At 40.1% G+C, this 10,831-nt stretch overlaps 1 pseudogene; it reads left to right on the forward strand.

Moving 5' to 3' along the window:
• The first annotated feature begins 5,178 nt into the window (after positions 1 to 5,178).
• Positions 5,179 to 6,705, forward strand: LOC116557155 (annotated as a pseudogene).
• Positions 6,706 to 10,831: the final 4,126 nt, after the last annotated feature.

A 10,831-nucleotide genomic window follows, 5' to 3' on the forward strand; every position in this document is an offset into this window, starting at 1 on the left:
TTGTTTTTGTCTTGTAAATCTGCTTTAGTTCTTTGTCGATTCTGGATATTAGCCCTTTGTCAGATGGGTAGATTGCAAAATTTTTTTTCCCATTCTGTTGGTTGCTGGTTCACTCTAATCATTGTTTCTTTTGCAGTGAAGAAGCTCTTAAGTTTAATTAGATCCCATTTGTCTATTTTGGCTTTTGTTACCGTTGCTTTTGTATTTTAGTCATGAAGTCCTTGCCTGTGCCTATGTCCTGAATGGTATTGCCTAGGTTTTCTTCTAGGATTTTTATGGTGTTAGTTCTTAAGTTTAAAACTTTAATCCATCTGGAGTTGATTTTAGTATAAGGTGTTAGGAAGGAGTCCAGTTTCAGCTTCCTGTATATGGCTAGCCAGTTTACCCAACACCATTTATTAAACAGGGAATCCTTTCCCCATTGCTTGTTTTTATCTGGTTTGTCAAAGGTCAGATGGTTGTAGATGTGTGGCGTTGCTTCTGAGGCCTCTGTTCTGTTCCATTGGTCTATATCTCTGTTTTGGTACCAGTACCATGCTGTTTTGATTACAGTAGGCTTGTAGTATAGTTTGAAGTCAGGTAGCGTGATGCGTCCAGCTTTGTTCTTTTTGCTTAGGATTGTCTTGGCTATGCGGGCTCTCTTTTGGTTCCATATGAAGGTTAAAGTGTTTTTTTCTAGTTCTTCGAAGAAGGTCAATGGTAGCTTGATGGGGATAGTATTGTATCTATAAATTACCTTGGGCAGTATGGCCATTTTCACAATATTGATTCTTCCTAACCATGAGCATGGAATGTTTTTCCATCTGTTTGTGTCCTCTCTTATTTCCTTGAGCAGTGGTTTGTAGTTCTCCTTGAAGAGATCTTTTACATCCTTTGTTAGTTGTATTCCTAGGTATTTTATTCTCTTTGTAGCAATTGTGAATGGGAGTTTGCTCATGATTTTGCTCTCTGTTTGTCTGTTGTTGGTATATACGAATGCTTGTGATTTTTGTACATTGATTTTGTATCCTGAGACTTTGCCAAAGTTGCTTATCAGCTTAAGGAGGTTTTGAGCTGAGACGATGGGGTCTTCTAAATATACAATCATGTTATCTGCTAATAGGGACAATTTGACTTCTTCTTTCCTTATTGAATGCCTTTATTTCTTTTTCTTGCCTAATTGCTCTGGCTAGAACTTCTAATACTATATTGAATAGGAGTGGTGAGAGAGGGCATCCTTGTCTAGTGCCAGTTTTTAAAGGGAATGCTTCTAGTTTTTGCCCATTCAGTATGATATTGGCTGTGGGTTTGTCATAAATAGCTTTTATTATTTTGAGATACGTTCCATCAATACCCAGTTTATTGAGAGTTTTTAGCATAAAGGGCTGTTGAATTTTGTCAAAGGCCTTCTCTGCCTCTATTGAGATAATCATGTGCTTTTTGTATTTGGTTCTGTTTATGTGGTGAATTACGTTTATAGATTTGCATTTGTTGAACCAGCCTTGCATCCCCAGTATGAAGCCTACTTGATCATGGTGGATAAGCTTTTTGATGTGCTGTTGGTTTTGGTTTGCCAGTATTTTATTGAGGATTTTTGCATCAATATTCATGATGGATATTGGCCTGTAGTTTTCTTTTTTAGTTGTGTCTCTACCAGGTTTTGGTATCAGGATGATATTGGTTTCATAGAAAGAGTTAGGGAGGATTTCCCTTTTTTTGTATTGTTTGGAATCATTTCAACAGGAATGGTAACAGCTCCTCTTTGTACATCTGGTAGAATTCAGCTGTGAACCCATCTGGACCTGGACTTTTTTTGGTTGGTAGGCTACTAATTGCTGCCTCGACTTTAGACCTTGTTATTGTTCTATTCAGGATTTCAACTTCTTCCTGACTTAGTCTTGGGGTGTGCAAGTGTCCAGGAATTTATCAATTTCTTCCAGATTTACTGGTTTATGTGCACAGAGCTGTTTGTAGTAATCTCTGATGGTAGTTTGTATTTCCAAGGAATCAGTGGTGATCTCCCCTTTATTTTATTGCATCTATTTGATGCTTCTTTCTATTCTTTTTTTATTAGTCTAGCTAGCAGTCTATTTTGTTGATCTTTTCAAAAAATCAGCTCCTGGATTTGTTGATTTTTTGAAGGGTTTTTTGTGTCTCTGTCTCCTTCAGTTCTGCTCTGACCTTAGTTATTTCTTGTCTTCTGCTTGTTTTTGAGTTTTTTCGATCTTGCTCCTCTAGCACTTTCAATTTTGACAATAGTGTGTCAATTTTATATCTTTCCTTGTTTCTCATGTGGGAATTTATTGCTATAAAGTTTTCCTCTAGACACTGCTTTAAATGTGTCCCTTAGATTCTGGTAAGTTGTGTCTTCATTCTCGTTAGTTTTCAAGAACATTTTTATGTCTTCCTTCATTTCATTGTTTATTCCATTGTAATTCAGGAGCAAGTTGTTCAGTTTCCATGTGATTGTGTGGTTTTGAGTGCTTTTCTTAATCCTGAGTTCTAATTTGATTGCCCTGTGGTCTGAGAGATTGTTTATTACGATTTCTGTTCTTTTGCATTTGCTGAGGAGTGCTTTACTTCCAATTATGTGGTCAATTTTAGGGTAAGTGTGATGTGGATTTTCTCAATGTGTATTCTGTGGATTTGGGGTGGAGAGTTCTGTAGATGTCTATTAGGTCTTCTTGGTCCAGATCTGCATTCAAGTCCTGGATATCCTTGTTGACTTTCTGTCTTGTTGATCTGTCCAATATTATCAGTGGAGTGTTAAAGCCTCCCACTATTATTGTGCAGGAGTCTAAGTCTCTTCGTAGGTCATTAAGAACTTGCTTTATATATCTGGGTGCTCCTGCATTGGGTACATATATTTTTAGGATAGTTAGCTCTTCTCGTTGCATTGCTCCTTTTACTATTATGTAATGCCCTTCTTTGTCTCTTTCAATCTTTGTTGGTTTGAAATCCATTTTATCAGAGACTAGGATTGCTACCTTTGCTTTTTTTCCCCTCTCAATTGGCTTGGTAAATCTTCTTGCATCCCTTTTTTTGAGTCTATGTGAGTCTGCATGTGAGATGGGTCTCCTGAATATAGCACACCAGTGGGTCTTGACTTTTATCCAATTTGCTAGTCTGTGTCTTTTGATTGGGGCATTTAGGCCATTTACATTCAACATTAATATTGTTATGTTTGAATTTGATCCTGCCATTTTGTTACTGGGTGGTTGTTTTGCCTGTTAGTTAACATGGTTTCTTCATTGTGTAATTGTTCTTTACCCTTTGGTACGTTTTTGCAGTGGCTCATACTGGTTGCTCCTTTCCAGGTTTAGTTCTTCCTTCAGGAACTCTTGTAAGGCAGGTCTTGTAGTGATGAAATCTCTCAGCAATTGCTTGTCCATAAAGGATTTTATTTCTCCTTTGCTTTAGTTTGGTCGGATTTGGAATTCTGGTTGAAAGTTCTTTTCTTTAAGGATGTTGAATATTGGCCCCCACTCCCTTCTAGCTTGTAGGATTTCTGCCGAGAGATCCTCTGTGAGTCTGATGGTCTTTCCTTTATGGGTGACTCAATCTTTCTCTCTGGCTGCCCTTAGGATTTTTTTCCTTCATTTCAACCTTGGTGAATCTGACAATTATTTGCCTTGGCGTTGCTCTTCTTTATCTTTGTGGTGTTCTCTGTATTTCATGGATTTGAATGTTGGCCTGACTTGTTAGGTTTGGGAAGTTCTCTTGGATAATATCCTGAAGAGTGTTTTCCAGCTTGGATTCATTCTCCCTGTCACATTCAGGTACACCAATCAAGTATAGATTAGGTCTTTCCACATAATCCCATATTTCTTGGAGGCTTTGTTCATTTCTTTTCACTCTTTATTCTCTAATCTTGCTTTCTGATTTTATTTCATTGATTTAATCCTCAATCTCTGATATCCTTTCTTCTGCTTGATCGATTAGGCTGTTGAAACTTGTGTATGTCTTGCGAAGTTCTCATGCTATGTTTTTCAGCTCCATCGAGTCATTTAAGTTCTTCTTTAAGCTGGTTATTCTAGTTAGCATTTCGTCTAACCTTTTTTCAAGGTTCTTAGTTTCTTTGCATTGGGTTAGAACATGGTGTTTTAACTCAGAGAAGTTTGTTATTATTCAGCTTCTGAAGCCTGCTTCTGTCAATTCATCAAACACATTCTCTGTCTTGTTTTGTTCTCTTGATGGTGAGGAGTTGTGATCCCTGGGAGGGGAAGAGGTGTTCTGGTCTTTGATGGTTTCATCCTTTTTACACTGGTTTCTTCCTATCTTGGTGGATTTATCTCGCTTTGATCTTTGATGGTGGTGATTGTGGGATGAATCTGAGTGGACGTCCTTTTTGTTGAGGTTGGAGCTATATCTTTTGTGGCCTGTAGAGGCACTGCTGGGCTGCCTCAGCTTCAGTCAGGCTGCTGGGTGGGTGGTCTTCCCCTGGAGTTTGTTTACACAGATGAGATTAGCCCCACCTTCCCTGTGATATCTCTCCTTCCCTGAGCTTGATATTCCCAGTTGGGGTCAAACTAGTGTATTTGCTGCAAAGCTCTCTAGCGTGCTCATTTCAGTTTGAGTTTTGTGAGGGTGGGACCTGCCTGGCCTTATGGCCTGTTTCCCTGCTTTCAACTCTGCCTCTTTCTGTGGGATGGGTAGTTCTGTCCCACTGGTGTTAGTCCAGACTTCTGCCCAGGTCCCTGCCCATGACTTGCAGCACCAGGCAGGAGCCATCACTCCGATTTGCATCGGTAACCCACGGCGCCCCTCAGTCCGGCGGGACTGTCATGGGTTGTGGGTTGCAGGATGGATGAGCATCCGAATCCGAGCACTGAAAGGGTGAAGTCCCTGACTCTCCGAGCCAGCTGCACATCCCCACCTGTAATGTGCCCTGCCTTGTCTCAGTTCACTCTCTCTGGGCTGCTCTTGCCCTGCTTCGGCTTCAGCTTGCCTTCCCTGGGCTATTTTCAGTGACCTACCAGTCCCACCGAAACAAACCTGGCACCTTGCTTGGAATTGTGAAGTCCTCTAGCCCTCTGCGTCTCATTCGCTGGGAGCTGCATTCTGGTGTTGCCACCTCTCGGCCATCTTGGTGCACCTCTCCATATGTGTTTTTTAAAAATAATTTTTGCTTCCTTATATTTTCTAAATCTTCTACAATTAGCAGATATTATGTTTGCATTAAGAAAAAAAGCTGACCAGATGGATTGGCAGGGCAGGGTGGAATGGTGAGGCCATCTATTGAAACACAGAAGCAATTTTAAAAGAAAATGGAGAAAGTATAACTGATCATTGCAGAAAATACAGAAGTGTTTGTAATGGCTGCTACTATGAACTTGGAACTTGATCCCATTTTTTTGAAAGCACTAGGTTTCTTACATTCAAAGAGTAAAGATTTTGCTCAAAAGCTAAAAGCGCTGCTTGATGAATCTTTGGCTCGGGGCATTGATTCCAGTTACCGTTCATCCAAAAGGATGTGGAGCCACCCAAAATTTCAAGCACAAAAAGCATTTCTGTTAAGCAAGAGCCCAAAATATCATCCAGTCTTCCTTCTGGCAATAATAATGGCAAGGCCCTCACAACTGAAAAGGTAAAGAAGGAAGCTGAAAAGAGACCTGTTGATAAAATGAAATCAGACGTCACTGAAGGAGTTGATATTCCAAAGAAACCTAGATTGGAGAAACCAGAGACACAGTCCTCTCCCATTACTGTCTAAACTAGCAAGGATTTAGCTATGGCTGACCTTTCCAGTTTTGAGGAGTCCAGTGCTGATGATTTCGCCATGGAAATGGGATTGGCCTGCATTGTTTGTAGGCAAATGATGGTGGCATCTGGTAATCAATTAGTAGAATGTCAGGAGTGCCATAATCTGTACCACTGAGATTGCCATAAACCCCAGGTGACAGGCAAGGAAGCAAATGACCCTCATCTGGTGTGGTATTGTGCCCAATGCACCAGACAAATGAAAAGAATGGCTCAAAAAACTCAGAAACCGCCACAGAAACCAGCCCCTGCAGTTGTTTCTGTAGCTCCAGCTGTCAAAGATCCATTGGTTAAGAAACTAGAAACTCAACTGAAACAAGAGACAACTTTTCTAGCATTTAAGAGAACAGAAGTCAAGACATCCACAGTTACTTCAGGAAATTCTTCTAGTGCCAGCGTTTCCTCATCAGTAACTAGTGGCTTAACTGGATGGGCAGCTTTTGCAGCCAAAACCTCCTCTGCTGGTCCCTCAACAGCAAAATCGAGTTCAACAACACAAAATAATACTGGGAAACCTGCTACCTCATCAGCTAACTAGAAACCTGCGGGTTTGACTGGTCTAGCAACGTCATCGAAAGGTGGAATAGGTTCCAGTAATAGCACTACACCCACTGTACCGTTGAAACCACCTCCACCTCTAACCTTGGGTAAAACTGGCCTTAGTCGCTCAGTTAGTTGTGACAATGTCAGCAAAGTAGGTCTTCCTAGTCCAAGTAGTTTAGTTCCAGGAAGCAGCAGCCAACTAAGTGGGAATGGAAATAGTGGAACATCAAGACCTAGTGGAAGTACTACTAGTAAAACTGCTTCAGAATCCAGCAGCTCTTCCTCAGCATCCCTTAAAGGTCCAACCTCACAAGAATCACAGCTCAATGCTATGAAGCGATTACAGATGGTCAAGAAGAAAGCCGCCCAAAAGAAACTCAAGAAGTAATGTGGCCAAGTAGGTTTTTTTTTTTTTTATCATATTAGCCTAAAGATGAAAGACTTATTAGGATATAATCTGTAACATACTGTGATTTAATAAACATCTTCATAATAAAAAAAAAGAAAAAGAAAAACTATTTTTTTTTCTGTTTCAGTGACTTTATTCTGGATATTTCATGCAAATGGAAACCTATAGTATGTTACCTTTTGTGTCTGGCCTCTTTGACTTAGCAGAATGTGTTCTAGGCTCATCCACTTGAAGCATGTAACAGTACTTCATTCTTTTCTTTGGTGGAATAATATTCTATGGCATGGATATAGCACAGTTTGTTTATCCATTCTTCTGTTGATAGACATTTGGATTGTTTCCACCTTTTGGCTATTGTAAATAATGCTTCTACGAGCATTTGTAACTTGTTGAGTCTCAAGAATTTGAGTACTTATTTTCAGTTCTGCTGGATATATATTTAGGAGTAGAATTGCTGGGTCATATGGTAATTCTATGTTTAACTATTTTTTTTTTTTTTTGAGACAAGGTACTCTCTTGCCTAGGCTGGAGTGCAGCGGCACAATCATAGCTCACTGCAAGTCTGAACTCCTGAGCTCAAGTGCTCTTCCCTCCTCAGCCTCCTGAGTAGCTGGGACTACAGGCACACACCACCATGCCTGGCTAATTGTTTTAAAATTTTTTAAGATAGAGACAGGGTGTCATTATGTTGCCCAGCCTGATCTTGAGCTCCTGAGCTCAAACAATCCTGCTGCCTTGGCGTCCCAAAGTGCTGGCATTTCAGGCATGAGCCACTGCACCCAGCTTATGTTGAACATTTTGGAGAACCTCCAAACTGTTTTCCCCAGTGGCTGTGGAAAAACATTTTCACATTCCCGCCATCAATATATGAGGGTTCCAATTTCTCCACATCTTCACCTCAAAAGCTATTAATATATCTAATTTTAAAATATAGGCTGGAATTAGGTTGTTTATGGTACTGGTGCCTAGCGGTCCCTGTGGATGCTCTTAAAGTCCAGAGGATGTATTTATATTATCTTAAATGTTCTACTCTGAATGTAGTATTCCTGACATGAGAGGCAGGGCAGGTGTGCAAAATTTCCAGTTGAGAGAACTATATGCAAAGTCATCATTTGGAATGGTTCAAGCTTTCAGTTGTCTTAACTCTTATTTGGTGCCATTTGTCTTGTGTAGTGGAAGTATTGACTGTACAGAAGTTTGTACAGATGTGATCTGTTGGAGGTAAACATGAATTTGATTTAAAACGCTCCCCTTTTTTGCCAGTGGCAGCAGCTTTCCTTTCAATGACTACCTAGAAGAGCACTTCAACATATGGCACCCACTGTGAGTGCCTTGAGGACAGTTAGATGTATAGAAAAATAAAAGTCCATGCCCTCAAGGAGCTCACAGTCTCCTAGGGGAAGCAGATTGTATACAGCTAATCAAAATACAGTGTGATGATAATTATGATAGGGGAATAGAGGGACATAATTTTCTTCTTCTACTCCTTGTGGCATATATTAAGGCTAATACAGCAGTAGGAGATAGATATTCTTTTAGTATAATCATGCATAACATATGAGTTAGCTGGAGGTTTTGCTGATTGCTCTTTTGATAATCCACTGTAAGGGAACCAGGGTGAGCATCTCTTCTTCTCCTCTCAAGAGATCTGGGTTCCCTTCCACTCTCCAACCTCTCATCCAACAGTAGAACACAAGGAGGATCCAAATGACTGAAAAACCACCCTGAAAACTGAACACATGAGGAATGAGCAGTGACTGGAATGGAGGATCTGGAGGAGAGGTAAAGTTAAGAATGAGGGTCCAAGTGGAAGAGGTTTCCAGGTTGGATAATGTGTCATGGATATCATTTCCGAGAATCAAGAAGAAAATCCTGTATCCACTGAGTGGCTTGTAGGCATTGGCACAGAGTCATAATAGAACAAGAAACAATTCCAAGATCTTTTCCTTTTTGGAGTCTGTAAAGATTAGAATATATCATCCAAATCTCAAGGTCTGTCTGTATAGTCTTCTGGGTTCAGTATGGGGGACTGATTGGCTATGCATATTCATTTATGGGCTTTATAACCACATCCTTCTGATAAAGGGCATAATTCTGGGGTCATACAGCTGTACTCAATATTTTTCAACACATACATCAAGCATCCATTATGTGTGAAGCTCTGTCCCTGGTTCTGAAGATTGGGCCAGTAAAAAACCAGAAATTTCTGTCCTCTTGGAGCTTATACTCTAAGGGGGAGATAGTCTTATAGGATCTAAATCTGAATTTAAATGTTTTTAGAGGACCTGTCTTCTCAGTTCACCATGACCCCTACCACGTTTTTTTTTTTTTTTTCTCACACCTGGCACAGTGGCCCATTTCTCTCGCATACATCAAGTAAACATAGTGGCCTCTGAAGGCATTGGGTTTGAAGCTCATTGCCCAGAATAATTTTTAAATTTTGAAACATATAAAATAAAGTATAACCCAGGTATAGCAAAAATCACAGATCGTAAGTGCACGTGGGGCAATGAATATTTGAAATCCGAACAGCATATCCATGTAACCCACACTCGGATCCAGAAGTGGATCATTGCTAGAACATCTCCACATTTTCCATACCCCATTTTCGTCACTACCATCCCCAACGGCATCCATTCCCTGTCTTCTAAGAGAATATTTGCCTGTTTTGAGGTTTATATAAGTCGAATAATACACAAGTACTCTTGTGTCTGGCTTCTTTCACCCAACATTATATTTGTTGTATTCATCCATTTGATTTCCTGTAGTTGTTTGTTTATTTTCATTACCATATATACCACAATATATTTATCCATGTTATCCATTCTACTATAGGCATCTTGGTCATTTTCCATTTGGGGCCATTGTAAATAGTGATGCTATGAACATTCTTACATGTCTTATAGTGAACCCAAATGAATATTAGGCATTTGCATTAGAAATATGTTAGGTATTCGTGTTAAGGAAATACCTAGAAATGAGTCATCAGGTATGCCTATGTTCAACTTTATTTATTGTTTTGAGACAGGGTCTTGCCCTGTCACCAAAACTCGAGTGCAGTGGTGCAATTATGGCTCACTGCAGACTTGATTCCCCAGCTCGCGTGATCCTCCCACCTCAACCTCCTGAGTAGCTGGGACTACAGGTGCACACCACCACACCTGGTTAATTTTTTAATTTTTTGTAGAGATGGGGTTTTGCTATGTTGCTCAGACTGGTGTCAAACTCATGGGCTTAAGCAATCCTCCCACCTAGGCCTCCAAAATGCTGGGATGACAGGCATGCACCAGGCCTATGTTCAACCTTAGTTATAAAGTTTAGCAAGCTGCTGGATAGTTTTTCAAAGTACTTGTACAAATTGATGTTTCCACCATCAAGGTATGACAGCTCCAGTTCCTCTACATCTTCGCCTCAGCTACAGGCTCAACAGCATGGTGAAGAAAAGCAAGAGACAAAATGGGAGAAACTGACAGCAAGAAGATATTGCAAATTTTTAGACAGTACTTTAACATTTAGTGATTCAATTGTTCATTTTTTGGCAAATATTTAATGAAGATTTGCTACATATTTGGCACTGTGATAGGCCCTGAGGATACATCTGTAAAAGGACAGACAGAATTCCTGTCCTCATGTAGTTTATACTCTATGGAAAAAGAAGCATTAATTGAAAGAAGAATTGCTATAGCAGTGTCAATCCTTGCTTTCTGATTTCCACTTCAATTCTGGCCTGCAGATTGATTTCCTTTAAGCCCTGTCCAATTTCTTCCATGCCACAGTCTGCTGGGCCCCAGCTAATTTGACTGGCTTCCTTGGGGATTATTGATTGCTTGGACATCTGGATGCATTTAGATTCCAAAATTCCAATGTCATTCCTGGAGGTCAATTAGTATGTGGGCTGAATCTTTGCAGATTGATAATGATTCCAGATTTCTGATTTATCATCTCCATTTCTCTAGCTGAAGGCAGCTGTAAAAGATGAGGCCCGTACCTCAGCCACCACAGAGACCTCATTAAATTCACATTCTTCCTTCTTAATGAATCAAACCTTCTCTTGTTTTTGGAACATCTATTCCTCCACACACTTCACTTCCATCATTTAGTTTTAAAAGCCTTTTCTTCCTTGAATCATTGTGTCTTTTC

The sequence above is a fragment of the Sapajus apella genome, unplaced genomic scaffold (assembly GCF_009761245.1).
Source record: "Sapajus apella isolate SASKATOON/1434 unplaced genomic scaffold, GSC_monkey_1.0 scaffold2, whole genome shotgun sequence".
Lineage (NCBI taxonomy): Eukaryota > Metazoa > Chordata > Mammalia > Primates > Cebidae > Sapajus > Sapajus apella.